The sequence below is a fragment of the Pelobates fuscus genome, chromosome 5, assembly GCF_036172605.1.
Source record: "Pelobates fuscus isolate aPelFus1 chromosome 5, aPelFus1.pri, whole genome shotgun sequence".
NCBI lineage: Eukaryota > Metazoa > Chordata > Amphibia > Anura > Pelobatidae > Pelobates > Pelobates fuscus.
In genome coordinates, this window is record NC_086321.1 from 36008723 (window position 1) to 36029354 (window position 20632).

At 38.3% G+C, this 20632-nt stretch overlaps 1 protein-coding gene across 2 annotated transcripts in view; it reads left to right on the forward strand.

The window, feature by feature from the left end:
- The window catches only part of EDIL3 (EGF like repeats and discoidin domains 3), a 605475-nt gene that overhangs the window by 486037 nt on the left and 98806 nt on the right, over positions 1 to 20632 (forward strand). The gene's annotated exons all lie outside the window — the stretch shown is intronic.

Sequence of the window (20632 nt, forward strand, 5' to 3'; positions counted from 1 at the left end):
GACCTTTTTATTACACATTCTCTCAAACATATTGTTTCTAAATCAGTAAAGCAATTCCATTTTACACGTTTGTGTTTTATAGGCTCGGGTAATTTCATTTTCCGGCATTTTTTTGATGGCTACTCTTATTGTATAAGTACCGGTCACCGAGTTCAAGTGTGATAGAGAAGAACAATTTACGTTAAATGATTTTTGGTTTACTTGTGACAGACAAAAATGATTCAGAATTGGAAACCTGCGGTGTTAATCTCACCGTTTCAAGTGTGTCAGGGCTTTAAGGTGAACAGAAAGCTTAACAAAGTACTTCAGCAAATTAGCTATTTTGTTGTGTTTTAATTCTGACACACAATTTCAAAGCTGGCCGAGCTATCAGTGATGGGCTTGAAAGTTAATTGGTTTTTATGCATTCTTTCTGTTTTCAAAGTCATGACACTTCACCTCAAAGTCATCTCTTGTGCTTCATTCATCTCTTGTGCTTCATATTAATGCAAACAATGTGACAAGTATCTCGCTCTATTTGTATACTTTGTGGATTTAGCCCTCGTTTTTATTTTGGAAAAAAAAGACAGAAAATACAAAGAGAATACAAAATATGTTGTTCTGTGCAATAGTAAGAATCATAGGAAACATTCTTAAACATTCAGACAAATGTTCCAACATAAAGTGGTCAATATATTGATTTTATTTTGAGGAAAAATGTAAAAAGATTGCATTATGTATTTCTCTACCGTAATTTTGAAATGCGTTAGTCTCCAAAAGGCATGTTTATTATGGATTTTATAAAAGTCTACTAAAAAAAAAAATACTTATGATACTCTGAAGCTGAATTCTACAGCTTCAGCCGCAGTGTGTCTAGTACCTCTCAGCCTCCCAAGGTTAATAAGATAAGTATGGTATCATCAATACTCTAAGAACTTACCATTTCTGGTTGAATAGTTTATTCTTATGGTTGTTATTATTACATATAGACAGCCTTTTGAGTATCAGTGTAAATGGTTTTTGGTAATGCAAGCATACTCTTCATGTTTGCGGCATAGCTGTGCATGAATTCTCCCCAAGGTGACTGAACAGATTGTGATATTTCATTCTTGTGGTCCATGAGCTTAGAGCATAATGCAGAAAAATAAAAGAGAAAGACAGACAATTTGCATATGTATCATCTCATTTAAAGGAGCGCTACAAACACATAAAGTACTTCAGCTTGCTGAAATCCCTATTGTGTAAAGATTGTGTCCTTTTTTTATTTTATGAAAGAGTAGATTTCAATAGCCATGAGCACTTCTATAAATGAACCTTGCTACAACTCACCAGCTGTCAATCAGACAGCCAGTCTTGATAACTGTCTGGAAATGTAGCTGCATGGACCAAGAGGCAGGCTAAAGCAAGAGGCAGGCTATCATGGAAGCATCCATGCCTGTGGCTTGTGGAGTGGCTTGGACACCAGCCCTCTCCCTGCAGACAGTGGCTCTTGTCATAGAACTCCCCAAAATGTTTCAACAGGACTATTTTCACCATCCCTGAGGTCTCTTCCTCTACCCTGCAATGGAGCTTACAAGCGAACAGGGTGAGACTTGGATGTTCAAGCCTGAATTATTTATCAAATAGGAAAAAACATTTTAATAAAGTGGCGATAGGACATTGTATAAGGAATCATGGATCTCTGTAGACAGTGGGCAGGGATGTATTCATTGTGGATGTTCTGTGTTGGGGCTGATATCAGTATATCACCCACTCTGTCTGGAGAGTACTCAGTGGGTGATATACTGATATCAGCCCCAAACTTGGTAGCCACGGGGAGGGCATGTTGTTTTGTTGATCGCCCCCTGGAGAGTAAATACACATTTCTAAGTGTATAAATAATGTGTGTTTGTGCTAATAAAGTATACTTCGTTTTCACCCTCCATCAAGCTTCAACTGATGTTTGGAGAAACTGCTAGGAGTGCTACGATCAATTGGTCATATAGATGTCTGAGCTATACGATTGAGGGAGAATAACGGAGATACTGTGGCTGTGTATCGGACCTCTGTTAAATTCAGGCATTGCTCAGAGCACCTGCCTATTAAAGGCTTCTAAATGAGCGGCATTGGGAAGTCTGTGATTGGACAGACACAGAAAGTCAATTCTGGGTAGAAGGAGAGGGTGTGGCATTACTTACCTCTGCCGAGCCACGTAGACCCCCTCCTGCCAAGCAGTCCAACTGCTCCACATGACTGCGCGGCACCCTGAGGGAAACTCACCTGGCTCAGTCCTAGTCTACCTCCTGCCGCGTGGTCCAGTCGCTCCGCGACCATGCGGTACACTTCTCCTGCCACGAGGTCTGACTAAACTACGCGACCGCGCAGCAGGATGTCTATATATAGATGTGGACGTGAACTCATGCCCACTCTTAAAGTGACCATGCCAGCATTGCAATCCTAATCTGTTTTGGATCGCAGTGATGACGTGGACCTATCAGAACATAGGTAAGCCTACTTAGGGCTTGTTTTAGCTCCTATTTATTGCCCTATTGTGGTTTTGTTAGAACCTTGTTTACTGCTCCTAGTGATTCTCTTGTGATTTCCTGTGTTTGACCTGAAATTCCTATTTGACTTGTGATTTCTGGTATCCTGACCCTGGCTTCATATTTGACTTGTGATTTCTGGTATCTTGACCCCAGCTTTTTCTTGACTCTGAATATTCCTGTCCTTGATTTATTCTTGACCCTGAGTCTTGTTGTTTAGTTATGTTAAGTCCGGACATTCTAAGGCTCGGTAGTATGTCTTTCAGATCCACCTTTTGTGGTTTCCTCTTTCCTGCGTGTTGGATTACGACTCCCGTGACAGAGGGATTATAGATATGCCAATCAGTGTCTATTTCAAAACAAGGTTTAATATACTCCCAAAGAAAACAGAACAAATTTCATGCATATTTTATTTGGATATATATCTACAATTTATTTCCTTTAATATTTTCTCACTGTAGTGAGAGCTTGTCCTAGCTGGACAAGGATACTGAAAATTAAATGTCAAAGACTTTGTTAAAGTCAAGGACCCATAAAGTAAAAATCTGTGATAGTCGCATGTTATGGTAATCAGTGGCTTTGGTTATTGTGAAACACAAAAATGGAATATAATTAATAATTAGAATAAATGTGTAATACTAAAAAATAACACAGCCACAGTGGGTTTGCCTTGATAAATAAGAATCAATGCCGGTTTATATGTGGCCAGTTAACATTTTCTGTATATTTATTTCTTTTATGATGATGTGTTCTGCAAATATGGCATCATGGCATACACAAGTATCACTGCTTCACTCCTAGCCATAGGATCCCACAACATCTCACATCTCATCAAATCCTCTCTAACACAAGAATTGTGGGAAACTGCATGTGTAATGTGTGGGGCCAATGAACACCACTAGCATGTCGATTAAGGAGGCATATATAGCCCAACAAGTTCATAGCCGTTTCAGTCCTCCGGGTAAAAATGCTCCACCAACATAATGTCTAAAAGTATTTATGACTTAACAGTATCGGATACAATCGTTGGCATATTTCGGAACAAAATGAGTGGTTATATAAAACTAAATATTTTGCTAAATAATTAATAATATTTTTTACAGGAAACACTCCATTTTTTTTAACCACTTAATAGATATTCACCCAAAGAAAACAAATTGCATATGTCTAGCACACACACAGCCACAGAGTGGGACATGCAACTGAAAGCAGGCGCACTCTAGCCAAGTGTGTGACACTGCTCCTTGCTCAGTGGAGCTAAACAAAGCAGAAGGAAGTCGCTGCTCTGACTGATTGGTTTTTAAATTAAAAGAATGGCACACTATATTAACACTGACATACTTTATGTGTTTGGAGAGTTTATATATATATATATATATATATATATATATATATATATATATATATATATATATATATATATACACAAGGTGGCCCAAAAGTAGGCATAGGCTGTTCTAGTACTGCTTTAGCACCCTTTGTTTTTTCTTGACTCAAGTTTGTGTCATCATTCAAAATAACAGTAAAGAAAAATAATTATTTTAATTGCCCTGCACTATTATTTGCAACTGTCACACTGATATGTAAATGCCTGAAATGTCATTGCCACTTTGTTGTGTGTCCGTGTGTATATGTACTCATATAATCTGTTGTGATGAATTAAATTGATTCAACTGTATACCTACTTTTGGACCACCCTGTAGCACCAACATATGGTGCCGCAGTTTGCAATTATAAAAAGAGGATATGAAGCTCAAATAAGCTGACAATCTCTGAGGATTTGAGGTAGGCAGATATGTATTGTTAAGTGCCCGGGGCCACTTACTGGTAAATTCATCTGATCAGTTTTCCTATTCAAATGCAATTACATTACATTGTTCTAAACAGCCAATCAAAACATTCCATGAAAATTAGGACTTTACCTGTGGGATAACATTGGGTGGGGGTGCCTATTACTTTAGGTGGCTTACTTTACTTATTTTAAGGGGAAAAGATTTTAAATGATCATTTTAAGTAAACTTTGGGGTTTTTTGTCACCTAGCAACAGAACAGCTAATGAGTCAAATACCATATGCCCGGTGTTTATTCTTTGGAATTATAGCCCTACCTACCGTATATTTTTGCATAACATAAAGGAAGCTTTAATGGTGTCAGGAACCTGCCTACCTATCACTCTTGTGTTAGAAGCACACCTAAACTGGTGTCTTAATTTTAGTATCTATGCCAGCTCATGTCAAGTCTTCCAAAATCCAGTCCCTTATCATAATTATGCAAAATAGCTAAAAGGCTGCAGTGATGTATGGTTTAAGATATGATAAATCTTACATTCAATCTGATGCTACAGAATTTAATCAACATGCTTTGAATATATTTTTTTATTCCCATAAGGATAATAATCATGTCTTTTTTAGGTATCACTTATTCAAATATTAGACACACAAACCAAAGACAATATAGCACCTTTAGTTTGCCTAAGGACATGACTGCTAAGGTATCATTTGTATGGCTAAATTCTTAAATCGATGGATGATGTATAGAATGGATGACAAACACTATTGTAGAGGGTTAATATTATATTTAGTTTTGCTTGGTCCTAATAACGTTACAATCCTCATAAATCCCAAATAGCATGAATGCTGTATGAAACTGGCCAAGTAATAATTTAATATTCACCAACTAGAGAAATATATAACACCAGCGGTTGCAGTAATATGATGGCAAGTGTCTTCTACAGTTTGAGAAGGCTTGCCACTAGCTTAATGTCTAAATGTGTGGCTGTTACAAAGTAAGCACTAAGTGTATATGCCAGTCTTTGTGCATATGTAAAAAAGTAAGGCTGGGCCATTACCAACCCTCATAATAATGGCTCATTAAAAATTAAAAGGATTCATGATCCTCTTAATGTAAAAATGTAAAAACATGCAATTTGGACTGCGTTTGAAACCTGATGTGTAAAGTAAGATGTATTGAGGCCCTTAAGGAAGACCGAAAACAATGTCAGGTAAGAAGAAAAAAAAATCATAAACCTTCAGAATTTGGAATTCCAATAAATCCCATATATGTCTTGGAGGACATTTTTCAATTTTATTGTAAAAGAAACATAGAAACATAGAAACATAGAATGTGACGGCAGATAAGAACCATTCGGCCCATCTAGTCTGCCCAGTTTTCTAAATATTTTCATTAGTCCCTGGCCTTATCTTATAGTTAGGATAGCCTTATGCCTATCCCACGCATGCTTAAACTCCTTTACTGTGTTAACCTCTACCACTTCAGCTGGAAGGCTATTCCATGCATCCACTACCCTCTCAGTAAAGTAATACTTCCTGATATTATTTTTAAACCTTTGTCCCTCTAATTTAAGACTATGTCCTCTTGTTGTGGTAGTTTTTCTTCTTTTAAATATAGTCTCCTCCTTTACTGTGTTGATTCCCTATATGTATTTAAATGTTTCTATCATATCCCCCCTGTCTCGTCTTTCCTCCAAGCTATACATGTTAAGATCCTTTAACCTTTCCTGGTAAGTTTTATCCTGCAATCCATGAACCAGTTTAGTAGCCCTTCTTTGAACTCTCTCTAAGGTATCAATATCCTTCTGAAGATATGGTCTCCAGTACTGTGTACAGTACTCCAAGTGAGGTCTCACCAGTGTTCTGTACAATGGCATGAGCACTTCCCTCTTTCTACTGCTAATACCTCTCCCTATACAACCAAGCATTCTGCTAGCATTTCCTGCTTCTCTATTACATTGTCTGCCTACCTTTAAGTCATCAGAAATAATCACCCCTAAATCCCTTTCCTCAGATGTTGAGGTTAGGACTCTATCAAATATTTTGTACTCTACCCTTGGGTTTTTACGTCCAAGATGCATTATCTTGCACTTATCCACATTAAATGTCAGTTGCCACAACTCTGACCATTTTTCTAGTTTACCTAAATCATTTTCCATTTGGCTTATCCCTCCTGGAACATCAACCCTGTTACATATCTTAGTATCATCCGCAAAAAGACACACCTTACCATCAAGACCTTCTGCAATATCACTAATAAAAATATTAAAGAGAATGGGTCCAAGTACAGATCCCTGAGGTACCCCACTGGTGACAAGCCCAAGCTTCGAATATACTCCATTGACTACAACCCTCTGTTGCCTGTCACTCAGCCACTGCCTTACCCATTCAACAATATTGGAATCCAAACTCAAATATTGTAGTTTATTGATAAGCCTTCTATGTGCAACAGTGTCAAAAGCCTTACTGAAATCTAGGTAAGCAATGTCTACTGCACCACCCTGATCTATAATTTTAGTTACCCAATCAAAAAAATCAATAAGATTAGTTTGGCATGATCTCCCTGAAGTAAACCCATGTTGTCTCTGGTCTTGAAATCCATGTGTTTTTAGATGTTCAACAATCCTATCCTTTAACATGGTTTCCATCACTTTCCTCACTACTGAAGTAAGGCTTACTGGCCTATAGTTGCCCGACTCCTCCCTATTACCTTTCTTGTGAATGGGCACAACATTCGCTAACTTCCAATCTTCTGGGACTACTCCTGTTATCAATGATTGGTTAAATAAATCTGTTAATGGTTTTGCTAGTACACCACTAAGCTCTTTTAATAGCTTTGGGTGTATTCCATCAGGTCCCATTGACTTATTTGTCTTTACTTTTGACAGTTGAAATAGAACCTCTTCCTCTGTAAACTCACGTGTAATAAATGACTCATTTATCCTTTTTCTTAACTGAGGTCCCTTTCCTTCATTTTCATATGTAAATACCGAACAAAAATATTCATTGAGGCAGTCAGCTAGACCTTACGGACTTACGGACTTTGGCTCTTGTGGTGCATATGACTACCACGGTTAAGATGACTGAGTGAGATTAACCAAACCTAGACTAGAAGTTAAGCAATGGATTTCTGTTCATGTGAATGGAAATTTATATGCATCAGATGTTGAGTGTAGGCTGCAAACATCTCCATCTGGGCTATAAATTAAGAAACAAAGTTATCTATTGTTAAAGTACATACAAATCTCTCTATCAGCATGAATAGATGGTGGATTTATCAGGGAGATGTGTCTGTCAATTAATATACACATAGATAATCCTACACAAACTTGATATAGGAAAATTTGAACAGGTTTCAGGATCCAGTTGTCTCAAACCTCTGCAATGCTCTTCATACATTACTCCATTCCATTGTCCACTGCTGAGGCGACCATTACAAAGGTTTAAAACAGGACATTTTTTTAATCATAAAGTTTTAGAAGACTTATGTAAAAAGCATTTTCTTATATGGAGCTCAGCCTATTCTTGATCATCAAACATTCTCCTCAACTTTATAGAGAGACATACGTAGTAATCAAGGCTTTGAATTAGGAGTCCAAAGTGGACAAATTAGTAGAGCTTTTCTAGAGTTCCACCTACTCTCATTTTGTTTGAGATAAAATTAGGTCCTATAGGTACACTCTTTTCATATATAGCTCCAATGGCTAAATTATCTGTAGTTGGCCTAAGGGGCACAAATTTGCCAATTACTTTGCTAATGAGTATGGGTAACATGAAACTAAAACCTTGTTTTAAGGTCTATATTTAACCATTTCTGACATGCTATTTCTAATTGTTTAGGAAATAAGAGACAGTGCAAGCCAACAAAGATTTTTCATGATTGATGAGAAAATCGTAAATGGCTAAGAGGTAAAGTACATAGACCCTGTACTGAATGAGGATTTGTGGAAATTGGTTTTCCAGCAGAATCTTCTCAAAATATAATAGACTGAACATTCTTTTTTGTCTGAAAGGCAAGATTACAGATTTTAATATAAATGGAACAGACGTATGAAGCGATCAAACATCATTACAATTTACTGATATAGATTATCTCTCTAGAATAGTCTAAAAAACATTGTGAATTTTTGTTTGCAACAGTTTTGTCATGAAAGGCATATTGAGATATGTTATTGTTTAAGAATATCTTTAGCAAAATATGTTTGTTTATATTTTTTACTTTGAACCACAGGCACAATGAACTTTCCTTTAGACTTGTGCATTCGGTTTCGTCTGAACTTCAACTTGTCTAAATGTAGGCTGATAAGCAAATAACTAGCATGATGGACAAGCATCAGGAGCTTTGTCCATGGCGCAAAAAATAGATATGATTGATGGAAAAAGGATTATTGATGGCTAGGGACAGCCACTAAATCGTCATTTTATTCAGAGATCAAATGAGAAGTGACTAATAAAGGGAAAAAAGGAGGACTATATTCATATATTATAATATTATAGTATATATGTATATATATACAGTTGTAATCAAAATTATTCAACCCCCATTGAAAATAAGGTTCAAATAAGGTTCAATGTCAAAATTTAGCTTTTAGCTGTTTGCAATTAACAAATTAAATAAAAGTAATTGAAATAGCTCAACATAACAAATGCTTCGAATGGTTTCCCAAAATTAAACTGAAAATGCAACTTATCCGACTTCCCCAGTCTGAAAATTATGCAACCCCCTGTATAGAAGCCTTCACAACAAATATGCAAAACAGGTGTTGTCTCAACAAAGATGCAACTAATCAAGTCCTTGAAACACTTGAAATAACTGAACTGGCTAGGAGTGTGTTGAGTGTCATGTTTGACTGCATGATAGAAATATGGTTCACAAAGTTAGGAGAAGGGATCATCGCCCTTCACAAACAATGAACAGGAAACAAGAAGATAATGAAGATAGTGAAGTAAATTTTAAGCTGAACTTTAATTGTTATTTACTGTAATTAATTGCTTTTCTTTTCTGGGTGACCAGCAAATGTTGCTCTTTAAATGTTTTATTTTTTTTTTGTTTAAATTAAAAAGGAAATTCCATCATGATTCACATTTCTAAATATGAACGCACAGTCAGGATAATGCTTTCTATTTTTCAAGCATGTTCCTTTTTGATGCTGTATCATAAATTTGTTTGAACCTTAAATAACCTTAAATGTGTCTTCAAAATACTTGCATTACTGGGAAAGTAGGAAATGGTTTATATAAATGGAACCACAATTTGTAACATAATCTTTTTTATTATATAAACATAAATGTCATCAAAGATGCAATAGAAATGCATACATTAAATAATAATATTTTAGAATAACTACCCAGTGCTTTCATATTGGTTTTAGGAAATCATATTTTTTTTTCTATTAGGGCTAATGCATGTGAGTAAGGAAAAATTTATTTTGCCCATTCACAAATCTGTGTAATTATAAAAAAACACATCCATGCATTACTTTTGCTTTATAAAATAAAGTATCAAACTCTTACTATATTGAACTTTTGATAATTGTATTGTGTAATATAATCATAGGCCAGTCTCTGCGACATTGTATTGTCATGTTTATTAGACATCAGTAATGCTATACAGCTCTCTTTAAAATGACACTATAGTCACCAGAACAACTACAGCTTATTGTATTTGTTCTGGTCAGTTGCATCATTTCCTTCAAGCTTTTTACAGTAAACACTGTCATTTTAGAGAAAATGCTCTGTTTACATTACAGTCTAGTGATAACTTCCCTGGCCACTGCTCAAATGGCTGCTAGAGGTGCTTACTGGTGCAGTGCTGCTCACTGTGCAGTACTGTTAATCAGTGTATCCACCCTCTGCATGCCGACCCTAACTTTCCTCATAGAGATGCATTGATGCAATGCATCTCTATGAGGATATGCTGATTGGCCATGGCTATGCTTGACTTGTGCTGGCTCTGCCCCTGATCTGCCTCCTTGACAGATTCAGGCAATCTTATGGGGAAGCATTGTGATTGGTTCAGACCACCACTTCTGATGATATCAGCAGACAACAGGCAGACAGGGGCAGAGCCAGCAGCAGCAGACTTGAATAAAAGTAATATTTTACTATATTTAGGGAAGCAAGAGGGAGCAAGGGGGCTAGATGGTGATTTTAACACTATAGGGTTAGCAATACATGTTTGTGTTCCTGACCCTATATGTTCCTTTAAATACGTGGGGTGATTAATTTTGATGGTCCCTAAGGAATTAATTTTGCACATATATTTAAAACAGCACTATAGTATAGTATGTAGTGTATATATAGTATAGTACTAAGGAACACCCAGTTTCACAAGTATTATTTTTTCACCAGATGACATTTATATTGTTTTTTCTATAACATAAAACTGTATCTTCATCCAAATCTCTAGTTGTCTTTCTAATATCTCATAATATATGTCTTTATATTTTCTACAAATAATCCTACTCAATGCTGAATTGTTTTCTCTCTGCAATCTCATTCCATTGAAGTCTTTTCTTTTGCTCTTTCTTTTACTACTGTTCTATTACCTTCCTCCACGACCATCTTCAGCCCACCTTAGAGCTCATATTTTTATATTTATTACCTTCACCCACTGCCTTAAGCGTTTAAATATCAAACTGTCCATAAACACTGTATCTATTTCTTTACTGAAAAGCCCCTTATCACCCTTGTCTTCGTCTGTCTTAAATGCCTATTGGAAAACATTGGATTGGCTGGAATTGATAAGGAGGAGGCAGAGCCAAACATCGTCCTGGTCAATCAACATCTCTTTACAGAGATGCATTGAATCAAATGCATAAGGAAAGTTCAGTGTCTCCATGCAGAGGGTGGAGACACTGAATGTCAGTGCTGCACCGCGTGCAGCACCGCCCCAGGAAGCACCTCTAGTAGCTATCTGAAGAGTGGCCACTGGAGGTATCCCTAGGCTGTAATGTAAACACTGCATTTTCTCTAAAAAGTGTTTCCTGAAAAAAGGCTGAAGGGGCTGACTATACTCACCAGAACAACTACAATAAGCTATAGTTGTTCTGGTGACTATAGTGTCCTTTTAATATCTCCCAAACAGTGAGATTGCATTATTTTCCAATAACAGCAGGCTATTTCATAAAACCGGATTTTTTATTTATATAATTATATTTTGGGTAGAGTTACTGTTTATGCATTTAAAAGCCAAGGTCTATAGCTTTTTTATTGTGCCATAGAGCAGCAGAGTTTGTACAGTTTTCCCTTCGAATATGCTATTTTTAAAACCCACTCCCTGTTTGATCCGTGCAATACAATAACTTCTTAAAACAAGCTATTAAATTGATATCACATAAAATGTCACATCTGATACTGTAAAAGACACAAATGTCACGATGCATTCTTTGCTAAAATGCCATCACTTCATATAAAAAGAAAATTGTGCTAATTGTGATTGTCTGAAAAGGCGAAGCTCTGCTTATATGAGTGGTTGCGTGTCCTTGAGCCCTTAACACAATGAAATTAGAGGGAATCAATTCTAATAGATATTGCTAACTGTGAAGGTTATTTATTAAAATGGGTAAAGCATGTCAAATGAGCTCTGTAATCTCATCCTGCTGTTTCCTGTCTTCAGGGACCTTGAACCCTATTTTTCCAGCAAAATACTTGAATACCTTTCTCCAGCCATTGGAGAACATTAAAAAAAAGATTCATACTCATAACACTAGTTAGATCCTGGAATATAGGATCTCCAGAGGTCCAACAGGCCCAAAATAGTGCTGATTAAAGAAGTTCCTTCACTTACCTTGGAAGATCCCTCAATGGATGCGTTCTTCCAGACAGACCACACTGGAACCACCAGCCCAGTTGTGGATACCAATTTGTCAGTAACAAAAGGAGATACTTGACAACGTGTGATATCAAACAACTATTTGAAACTTACATGGCAAATATCAAATGCAAATCACAGGTCTGAGGCAATTTGCAAATCTTGCCAGAAAATAGTGAGGATCAAAGCAATGACCCATCAGCTGAGAAATATTATGCAATTTTATGCAGCACTTCAATTACGCTGAAAGGAGTTGTATGACTCTGCAGAAATCTCAGAATTCAAGACTGATGAATCAGTAGAGACCTCTGGAATTCCACACTTTCTCAGGTGGTTGCTTACCACAACTCTTCCTCAAAAAAGAACTAAACCACCTGCCTTAGAATACAACTATTGTATTATCAAATCCCCTAAAGAACTAGTTGATCCACAACACGTTATAATAATATTTCAAAATGTTGCTGACATGGCCTTACCAATAGGAGACTCATTATCTTAGGCTTCTCTTGGACTTATGCAGATCCACCGTTAAATGGATGAAATCTCTAAAGCCCATCCCCACTAGTTTGAAAAAAATCTGGATCTGGTTTTGGTTGGTCTTCCCTCATTCTCGGGTAGTGATTGGGCAGATACCTCTATCAGGCTCAGGGAATTCTCAGAGGTCTTTACTTTTGGGATTTAGCCTCTACATCTTCTAGTACTCATGAACCTATGCCTACCAGCTAAGACCTGATGCAGAACCTGTCACCTAGAGATATGTTATGTGCTTCCTTACTTATTTTGGGTGATTTATATGCTTTATTTACTTTCTTTTACTATCAGTGCTTTCTGGCTAGTACTTTGCTCACCTTGTCTTATAACTGGCAAATAAATCTGGTGTGAAAATGTTTATTATTAAATCTAGTAAACTGATTAATGTATGGGCTAGTGGAGCCCGGAAAATATAATGTGGTAGAAACAAATTGCCTATGATTTGTTACTGATCTGGAATGCAGGATACCATCATCATAGCATCTGGTTAAGAAGTATGTGCATACAAAATTATAGTGCACTCTACTTTGTATGGTAACCCCCGTGACATGGACTGATGAAGAGTATGGTGCTTAAAGTGGAAAAGTCTTGTTTGGGGCATCAAGAAGGCTATATGATCAATCCGGATAACCGTTTAAAGCGGTGAACAATGTGCATCTTCACAAATCCTGACCCTGACCTTTAATAGTTTTGGATAAACTTAAAAAAATCTTTAATAGTTTAGGATGAACACTGAGAAATATATTTCTCGAATGTTAAAATATCAAAATATATAAATAAAATGCATCAATATTTAAAAAAACATCAAAGTATTAAAATATATTTTTTAAATCATTAATAGTTTCAAAAGTTTATTAAAATGTAATAAATAAATTGAATAGTGTATTCAATAATATTAAATTGAGGCAATTATCAGATGCATAGTTATCACAAAAAAACTCATGTATATATACTTCTGAGTGTAGTTCACAGGAGATGAGGTGGTAGCTGCAGGTAGTGTGGCAGTGAAGTCTCTGATAAGGCTGAAATGTTGCAAGCTGACAAAGATAGTGTACAATCTGTCAGCTAGTAATTTCCTTAACCTGTTTTTTTCAAGATTTATTTCAGTGCCTTCTCTTGTGGGCAGTTCGTGTATGTGTCAATTTGACACAGATTGTAATTATCTACCAAATTGCAGGGATATATTGAGGGTCAAGCTAACAGAAAGCGTAGAGATATGAAGTCATCCCCAGTGCAGTCCATCAAAAGATGTCTTAACATTGTAACATGAACAACATAAACAAAGAGATCATTTTATTAGAAACAGGAATAGGTATCCACCATGGCCTGGTTGGGAGGTAATGATCCCTTGCACCAATTGCTTTGCAGGCAGATTTCTCTGTACCTCAGTCAGCTTGTAAATATGGCATTTGTTATGCTTTACATTTCCATTTAAATGCTTAGGTAATATATATGTATATATAAAGAGGCTACTTTAAAGGAACCTTATAGGCACCAAAACAAGTTTAGCTTAATGAAGCCATTTTAGTGTATAGATAGTCCCCCTGAAGTTTCACTACTCAATTCTCTAGCATTTAGGAGTTAAACAATTTTGTGTATGTAGCCTTAGTCACGCTCTTCTGCATGTGGCTTACACAGTATTCCTAAACACTTCCTGTACAGACAGAGCACATTTTTAAACCTCCTTTCTTGCACAGTTTGTTTAATTTAGAATATCTTATCTCCTGCTCTGTTAATAGCCTTCTCGACCCTGAAGAAGGTTTATGTGCAGGGCCGATGCTACCATAAGGCAGCACAGGTGGCCACCTTAGGACACTCTGGCCTGGGGGATGCAAAAATGTCCGGGTGACTGCTGGCGGGAGTTGGAAGCACAGAGCACCCCTCTTCTGCTGGTCACTCTATCCCGAATGCCCGTGTGACTAATTTGCATGGCCGTTGTCCTGTGGTGGTGGTGTCTTGGTGTGTGAGGAATCAAAGTATGCAGCCCCAGAGGGGTTGGGAACATTGAGGAGTGGCCACTGCATCGCTTTAAGAGCTGAAAGCCACTGGGATACATGATATCCCTGCGGCTGAGTTCTATGGAAAAGAAAAGGGCAGCAGCACCTGGTAGGACTTGAGTGGAACAATGATAAGAAACAGTGAGTGTGAATATATGAGCCAATGAGAGAGAGAGAGTGTGTGTGTGTGTATGTGTGTGCAATAGCCAGTGAATGTGTGTGTGTGTGTGTATGAGTCAGTATGCATGTGTGCAGAGCCAGTGAGTTACTGGGTGTGTGTATATTAGAAAGTGAGTGTGTATATATGAGCCAGTGACTGTGTGTTTGTGTCAGCAAGAATGTGAGTGTGTGTCTATAACATGCTGTGCAGTCAGTGAGTGATAGTGTGTGTCAGAGAGTGTTTCCATTCCCATATATTGACATATATATATATATATATATATTTAGATATATATATATATATATACATATATATATATATATATATATATATGTTTTATTTAGGCATGTGAGAGACAATCATAACCATGTCATGAGTAACGGACGCAGCAGGACCGGCCCCAGAAGGAGAGAGATTACACTGAACTGTTATCAAACTCCCCATGGTGTGGTGAGCTGCAGCTGGACTGTGCTTTTTATTATTTGACTATCAGTTGTTTTTATTTTTAATAAATGTTGTTTGCCTGACACTGGAGTCACAGGAGCTTTTATCAGATCCCACGTACCCAAGGGGCTGATCCTCCCTGGGCAAGATAGCTTAGAGTGGGGCTCATACCACTCTACATTTGTGAGTTGCATTCTTAAAGAGACAGTTTATTTTAGTTTAAATTGTAATAATTGTATTGCACTAGGAGTGCTTTCTCTGTTCCCTCCCCCCTACTTTTGTCTCCTTAAACTACAGATATCAACTGTACAGTGTAACAGGCTATAAGTATATACACATATACACCTGGGCTTGTAGACACCCTATAAGGGATCACACTTGTTTGCACTGTATCATCTGTTTGTAAATACTTCTCAACACTTGAGGGGTTCTGTACATATGTATGCGCACCAGCACTTTTCTGTTTTGTGATTGTTTCTGTACCTTATTACCTGGGTATATTGTGGGTGCTGCAAACCTATTTATATTTTATCTTAATTTTTTGCGCCAACTTATCTACTGCACAATTTTTTATGTCATGAGTAACAACACATGACCAAGATATTGTACAGTTGAAAGACAGAGCACAACAAATAAAGTATGCTAGATAAAGTACAAGTGGTGCATAAACTGCTTAACAGGAGATGTAACTGGCTGATTAGCCTGTTTTTATGTAATGTAATGTGAGTGATAAAAAAACTAGTCGCCTGGGTTCCGAGGCTAAGTGTGAGGGGACTAGTGAAGGGCTTATTAAAGACAATCATCGGTATGCCTATTTCTGATGCATCATGAGTTTACCAATGTGATGTCTAGTGAATAAATCCAGGGGCCGCTAATAGTTCCGGTAAGGAAAAAGTATGGGTTTGCCGACAGAAGTAATATATAGTCAGCCATGTCTAATCAGACCTCAAGGCACGTGAGATTTATGACAGGATAAGTGAGCTCTATATCCCTGGAACTCAAGGGGGAGGGGTGGCAACTTTAGTGCTGTGCCGGCTTGCAGGCATTTTAGGGCCTTTGCATTTCAAGCATAGGAGTCGGAGGGAGTACACCTAGGTGCATAGTCTCCATAAGTATGTAAAGGAGGTACAATATCAAATGCAAGTATGTATTAAGTCAATTATATCAACAGAAATATAGAAAATAAACAAAACAAACAAACAAACAAACCATAAACGGTATGGTGAGGCAGAGAACTGTGATTCTGTCACTCTTCATGCTTCTATGTGGCACAATGAATACTGTTATGTCCAGTCACCCTGGAGCTAGATCCCGATGGGGTGAGCACCACAATGTTGGCAACATCCCAGCGATGCCACGATTTGGTGGTGGCACTCGTGGTCGAGGTAAGTTTTGACGACTGCAGGAACATCGGAGCCTTCGATGGTGAGGTCAGTCGGTGCTGATGGCCATCTTCGTCAACGATGAGAGCTCTTGAGTTACCTCATTTATATGGGATGTCAGCAGCTCTCAGTTGGGAGGTTACCCCTTTAACAGACGCTCTCCACTGCAACGTCTGGCGACTTAACTCATGATAGAAACTCAGCGAGTATTCCTCAAACGTGGGTTTGTCCCCTAACTGCCCGCATAAATCCTTCTGTATCGTTGCGTGTCTTAAAGCACAGGATGACAACTCAAGTTGCAGTAGCTTGGTTGCGAGAGCGGCCGGCGATGCGGTGCAGGCCATCTAGCAACAGTCCTTTTGCCTGTCTGGGCATCAGGGTTGTGGAGAACAGCCTTCAAATGAATTGAGGTAATTCAGCGGCATCCACATATTCAGGATCTGCCTCACCTTCACACTGCGCTGTCTTGCAGAGTCTTCCAGGTATCCAAGACTCATACTCAGCTGGGTACATGTTGCTGTGAGTTCCTGGAAGCATGTATCCGTGGAGTCTTGCTTTATTTGCAGGTCGTGGACATCTTCTTCAGCGGCCCGTATCCGACCTGTGACAGTGCACAGCTCTTTCTTCAACACGGTCGGTTCCAAAGTGAAGAAGGCCCTAAGATCTGACACCACATTGGTCCAGTCAGATTTAGTGGCAAGTGGGGGTCCTTGCAGCCTTTGAGGTGGTACCCGGCCCTTAGGCAGGCGAGTCTGTGCCTCCTCCTTCGATACTGAAAGCGACTCTTGTGCTGAGTCAGGGAGGTAGTCGGCCATCTTGAGCCTGCCCATCTGTGAGAGGAGCTGGCCGATATCGCAGGTAAGTCCCTTGCTCACCCCTAGGGTCTTCTTGGAGTGTTTCCCCATAGTTTACCGATGCAGGTGGTATGTGGCAGGGCTTTGTGATGTGACTAGAATCCATTCTAGAGCGTGGTTTAGGTTAAGTCATAGCGGAGCTCATGCTCCATGCGACTTGTCAGCTCACCCATTAGCTCCAACCCCCACATTTATTGTATCAATCAATTTTTTTAGACTGTATCCACAGGAATATTTTGGTTTGATTTTAGGTGCTTTTATTTATCCTGATATATACTTACATAGATTTTCATTTATTATTGTATTTATTGATTGATTTTTTTTAAAATAATGTGTGTGTGTGTGTGCTTTTCCCTTTATATTAGCTTCTGGCATTGCGTGGGCTTTTTTAAGCTTTGTATACAGTTGTGCTCTAAAGCCTGCATACCCTTGGAGAATTGGTAATATATGTACCACTTTTAAAGAAAACATAAGTGAGCAGGTAAAACACATTTCTTTTATTACTTATGAGATTCATATTCAACTGTAGGTTATAACATAATGGCACAATAATAAAACAAAACATGTCAACAAAGAAAAAAATGAAATGACCCCTGTTTAAAAGTCTGCATACCGTTAGTTCGTAATACCGTGTATTGCCTCCTTTAGCATCAATGAAAGTGTGCAGTCTTTTGTAATAGTTGTCTATGAGGCCCCTAATTCTTGCAGCTGGTATAGCTGCCCATTCATCTTGGCAAAATGCTTCCAGGTAATGCAAAGTCTTTGGTCGTCTTGCATAAACCGCATGTATAAGGTCTCCCCAGAGTGGCTCATTGATATTAAGGTCAGGAAACTGTGATGGCCACTGGAGAACCTTCACTATTTTTCTGCTGTAAACACTGGAGGGTCAACTTGGCCTTGTGCTTCATGCAGAAGATTGCAAATTATCTGCCAGTATTTTCTGATAACATGCTGCATTCATCTTGCCATCAATTATCATACGATTCTTGCCTTTAGAGCTCACACACACCAAAAACATCAGTGAGCCACCACCATGCTTCACAGTGGGAATGGTATTCTTTTCACTAAAGGCCTTGTTGACCCTCTCTAAACATAGTGCTTATGGTTGTGATCATAAAGATCTACATTGGTCTTGTCACTCCAAATTACAGTGTGCCCCTGGGTGATAGAGGTGTGAGAGTGATGAGGTGTTGTCGGGCATATTGTAACCTGGCTTTTTTGTGGCATCGGCACAGTAAAGGCTTCTTTCTGGCAACTTGACCATGCAGCTCATTTTTGTTCAAGTATCATTTTATTGTGCTCCTTGAAACAACCACACTGTCTTTTTCCAGAGCAGCCTGTATATCTCCTGAGGTTACCTGTGGGTTTTTATTCGCATCCCGAACAATTCTTCTGGCAGGTGTAGCTGAAATACTTTTTGACCTGACCTTGGCTTGGTATTAAGAGATCCCCATATTTTCCACTTCTTAATGAGTGATTGAACAGTACTGACTGGCATTTTCAAGGCTTTGTATATCTTTTTATATCCTTTTACATCTTTATAAAGTTTCATTACCTTTTATACGCAATTTCTTTTCTGCTCCCCATGGCTCAGTATGTTGCCTGATCGGTGCATCCATGTGAGAGCTAACAAACTCACTGACTTTTGATCAGGGCCATTTGGGTGATCTCTGCTATCATTACGATTTAACATAGAGCCAAACAACTTTGTGATAATAAATGGCTTCATATGAACACTATCCTTCAATAAAAGACCTTGTTAGCATGATCAGTCATATTTTCAAACATTTCACAATTTTTCACAACATTTCACAATTTTTGCCAGGGTATGAAATCCTTTAAGCACAATTGTATATCGTGCTTTTCAACAAGGAATTTAATGGTGACCTTTTTTCCAGTTTTAGAGTTTTTATTTAGGAGATAATACCCCTCTTTTTATCAACTAGGATAATTTTTCTTTTGCTATATTTTCTATTGTGGGAAGATCCACAAAGAGGGGTAGGAGACAAAGGGGGGAGGGCTAAAGAGATAAGATACATTAAAGGGAGAAGGGTATTCAGAAAGGGGGTTAAGAGGCCCCAGAAGGTGGGATAAAGACTCAAAAGCATAAACATAATGAGACACAGGGCATACAATATGCAAAAAAGTAAAAGAGAAACAAAAAGGCAGCAAGATGCACAAAAAATAGCAAAATGACGGGTAAGACGGGCAAAGGTGGGGTTAATATACACACAGGTGTTGGTGTATTTTTGTCAGGATCGGGACAGGGATCCAACACGCAGAGTACAAAGAGTGGAAAGGTACGTATACCGGGCCTTAGAATGGCCGGACTAACGTACCGAGAGTAATAGAGAATAGTCAGAGACAAGCCGAGGTCGAGGGAACGAGAAGACAGATAAGCGAGAGGCAAGCCGGGTCAAGGGATAACAGAGATAAGCAGGGTAGTACAACAAGCCGAGTCAAAACCAATAGAGCAAACTAGAATACCAGAGCACTGAGTGACTAGACAAGCTAGAACCACGACAGGGCAATGAGCTGAAGAAAGAAGTAAGCTTAAATACCCTGGCTCTGGATGGTAATCACGCCTCTGTCAAGTACCGATTGGATATCGGACACTTGAGTGACAGGTCGCTCGTGATAGCGTACTGACGTCACGTATTGAGCGTCCTGCTAGAAAAGGACGTGGATTCCTCGCGGCCGGTGTTTAAGTGACTGGATGAACCGCGAGGAACGGAGGAAACAGCTCGCCTGGACGGGCAAACCACCAAATCTCTACCTCCCTTAGAGGTAGAGACCTCAGGTACCCTGACAATTTTAGGAGCGGCAAAATGGGTTTTCTCCAAATGGAGACAAAAATCCTTTCACCAGCTCTGCTTCTGTGTATGTTTAAAGTTCAAATAACAACAGAGTAGGAAATAAACATTTCCGAAGTTAACACACCATGCTGTAAGATCTGATTAAGAATAAAACATATAATGTTGGCTGTGGCTAAGGATACATAAACAGAAACAAAAGTAATTTAACTGCTAAATGGCAGACATTGAGAGAATACAAAGCGATGACCTATACACCAAAACTGCTTCATTAAACTAAAGTTGTTTTGGTTCTTGGAATATCCTCTAAGCATTTGTGTCTGGAAACACACATTCATATTTTGCAT